Raw genomic sequence first — 4,170 nt, 5'->3', positions numbered from 1 at the left:
GTAACACAATGCACCCGACCCCTTTGGCCCCTCCGACAGGTGGTGAGCCCATTGGAAGGGGGACCCACATCTCCTCTTCGGGCTGAGCCCGGCCGGGCTCCGTGGTTAAAATCCCGGCCACCAGGCGCTCGCCCCCACCTCCAGTTCTGGCTCCAGAGTGGGGCACCGGTGACCCGCGTGCGAGGGAAAACCAAGTCCAATGTTATTACTCATCATAGGGGTCTTCGGACTGCGCTTTGTCTGGTTCCTCACCTATGACCTGTCTGTCTTGAATGACCCTACCAGGGGCATGACGTCCCAGACAGCATAGCTCCTAGGATCATTGGGACACTCAAACACCTCCACCACGAGGTGCTGAGGGGATAAGGTGGCAGTCCATGGATGGATGGATGGATGGATAGATGGTAACATAGTTACTTGACTGTTCCACAAAATGTCACTATGTGACTACACTGTAAAAAATAAAACATAGATTTTACGGTAAAACGGCGGCTGCTGGGGTTGCCAAAATTCCACTGTAAAATAAGAAAATGATTTGACCCGTAGTGATGCCAGTAAAGAAATAATTCTAAAATTGGATAATAAAGTTTGGGAAGAAGGTATATTGCCTGATAAATGGAAAGAAGCCATTATTATTCCTATTTGTAAACCCGGGAAAGATCCAAATTCAGCTGAAAGTTACAGACCAATAGCCCTAACATCATGTTTAGGCAAAATTATGGAGAAAACGGTAAATAACAGGTTAATTTATTTCTTAGAATCTAAGGAGATGATTAAAACGTATCAATTTGGTGTAGGAAAGGCAGAAGTACAATCGATCCAGCATTATGTCTGGAACATGAAATTAGACGGGCCCAGATTAATATAAGTCTTCTTGGATGGAAAAGGCTTATGACATGCTGTGGAAAGAAGGACTGCTGATTAAATTAAAACAAATAGGTATAAAGGGTAAAATTTATAGGTGGATTAAAAATTTCTTAACTGAAAGAAATATTAGAGTTAAAATAGTTCAGGGTATCAAGTTGAAAATGGCGCTCCCCAAGGCAGTATTATAAGTCCTATGTTATTTATTATAATGATTAATGATATTTTTAGTAGTTTAGATAAACCTTTTGGTGTTTCATTATCTGCTGATGATGGCATCATTTGGAAAAGGGGAAAAAACACTGAATTTATAAACAGGAAAATACAGGAAGCCTTAAATAAGGTAAAAGTTTGGGTTTTAGATTCTCAGCATCTAAATCTAAGTTTGTTGTTTTCACAAATAGGAAGGTGAATATTAATGTGGATCTTAAATTATGTGGGAATATTGTAGAAAGGAAAGAGCAAATTAAATATGTGGACATATGGTTTGATAAAAAACTCACATGGAAAATACATATACATAAAATAGTGAAAAAAAGTAAAATAATTTTAAATATTATGAGATGTCTGAGAGGCAGAGAATGGGGAGCAGACAGGAAAGCATTAAAGACAATATATATCGGACTAATTCGTTCTATTTTTGACTATGGATGTATTTTATATAATTCAGCTTCAGGTAGTTTATTGACAAAAATAGATAAAATACAATATCAGGCTCTAAGACTTTGCTGCGGAGCGATGAAATCAACTCCAGTTTCAGCTCTACAGGTTGAGATGGTGAGATGGAGCTCAGGAGGGAACAACTAGCCTTGAATTACTGGGCAAATATTAAAGGACGTAATGAAGCCCACCCTCCATGTATGACATTACAACCTTGTCAAGAAAAAGAAAAGAAGCAAATTAATAGTTTTGGATGGATTATTTTAAATAAAATATATGATATTGGGATTGATACATTTCTAATTAGTCCTGTGGTTGTTGCTCCTGTCATTCCGTTATGGGTTTGTGATCAGGCTGGAGTTGATTTAAAATTATTGGAAAAGGGAAGAGAATTGGTAAACAATGAAGTGGAAAATTTTACTAAAAAAGAATATTCAGAATATATTCAAATATACACAGATGCCTCAAAAATGGTAAATAATCAAGTAGGTATATCATTTATTGCTCCAGATTTAAACTTTATGAAAAGTAAAAGAATAAATGATAAACTGACAGTGAGCTAATGGCAATTAGCTCACCTATGGGTTGAGGAAATGGAAAAAAGAAAGTTTTTAATTTGCTCAGATTCTAGCAACGCATTAATTAGTATCCAAGAGGTAAATTCAGAATCAAGGCAAGATATCATATTGAATATAATTTACTTAATTTCCAGGATTAAAAATCAGGACTCTGAGGTTAAATTAGTTTGGATTCCTGCCCACATTGGCGTGGGAGGAAATGAGTTGGCAGATAGTTTTACTAAGACAGCCTCAAGAAAGGAAACTGTTGATTTGAATATTAAGATAAGTAAAAATGAGATAAAGAATATTATAAAGGAATATATCAAGGGAAAATGGCAAGAACAATGGGACAGAGGAGAGAAAGCGGTTTTATTATAATATCCAAAAAAAGTTGGGGAATGTAGGAAAAATAACAGAAGTAAAAACGAAGAAGATGTTATTTCTAGAATTAGGTTTGGACACACAGGATTAAATAATACTCTTAAGTTAATTAATAAACATAATACAGGTTGTTGTAGTTATTGTGGAGAATTAGAAACAGTACATTTTCTTAGAATGCAACAAATATGTACGGGAAAGAGAGGAACTACTTAGAGACTTAAGTAGAAACAAAAATAAGTTAGATATTAGAGAGTTGTTTCAGAGATCATCAGGGGATGTAGTTTTTGATAGTATTTTTAATTTTCTTAGAAGAACGGGTTTTATGAGAAGGATATGAGCTTCTGATCCAAACTCCAACCTGGAAGGTGGCGGTAAAGCACCTTAAAGTGGTTTTCCAACCGCCATAAAACAAAAAAGAAGAAGAAGAAGAAGTTGAAATGGGCTTTGGGGGATAAAGTTCACTTTCTAGGCAAATATTGACTTTGCAATTAATTGCCGTTAAGCTGATCACTCTTTATAACATTCTGGAGTTTATGCAAATTGCCATTATAAAAACTGAAGCAGTAGACTTAGTAAATATTAACATTTGAATCATTCTCAAAACTTTTGGCCATGACTGTAGATTTAAATGACAAAGTTGTCTTTGAGTTTTTGCTGTTTGAAAAACTGAGCCAGCTGTTGGCTTTCCACCAACTGCTGTCATCAGGCTAAAACGTGTGCTGCAGTTTGTTAAAGGTGTGTAGAGTAAGTCCTATTTATAAATACTCATGTAATTCAGTCAAAGAGCATTTATATCTTCAGAGAAAGGTCAGAGGTAACAAAGATCTTCACAGCAGACAATGTTGGCTATTTAAACTGTACAATAACCAAACTGGTTTTGTTCAATTAGGAAATTCAATTTAAAAAATGATTATATTAACTCACAAAGAAAAATAAATGTCTTAACCCATTTTATCCAAGTTTCTTCAAAGAGTTGTTGCGAATGATGAAGGATTTCCTTCAGCAGACTGTATTACAGTGGTTCTGAAGAAGCCTCTGACTGAAGACTCTCAGTTGTTGCTTAACAGTGCAAAAAGAGGGTACATAGGGTCGTCAGTAAGTAATGGTCCTAATGTGGAAAGTGATTCTGATCTGTATCCGAAGAACTGTGTACAGAAAACTGACAATGGCCTTAACACACCACCCCCACTGTGAACCATGAGGAAGGCAGAATCATGCTGTGGAAATGCTTTTTGTCAGAAGGAACAGAGAAGCTGCTTAGTTTGAGAAGAAGGCCAAACCCAGGACATTCCTGGAAGAAAACCTGTTTGAGGTTTCAGAAGACCTGAGGCTGGGCTTTGGGTTCCATCCGGATCCATTCCCTTCAAAGGAATGGCTGAGCTCAAAGCACATTCATGCGTTAGAATGACTTAGTCAAAATCCAGGACAAAAAGATATGAACAGTCAGTTGCATTTTATGCAATCTGGAGGAAGATTCCCACAAAATTGGGATTTTTAATGAGATAAAACGAGAAAAGGTTCAAGAGGAGTAAATCCTATCGCAAGGCAGTGAATGTTTGAGACTCATGGTTATAGGTTATTTACACATGGCTGATGTGGAAAGTGAAAAGCAACACTCTCCTGAGTGGGTTATCAGTAGAGTAAGAGATTGTGCTGTTGCACAACCCTTGTTGCCAAGCCCCCTTTCCTGCTAGTTGAATGACCA

The sequence above is a fragment of the Poecilia reticulata genome, linkage group LG2 (assembly GCF_000633615.1).
Source record: "Poecilia reticulata strain Guanapo linkage group LG2, Guppy_female_1.0+MT, whole genome shotgun sequence".
Taxonomy (NCBI): Eukaryota; Metazoa; Chordata; class Actinopteri; order Cyprinodontiformes; family Poeciliidae; genus Poecilia; species Poecilia reticulata.
Note: the sequence above shows the minus strand (reverse complement) of the source record.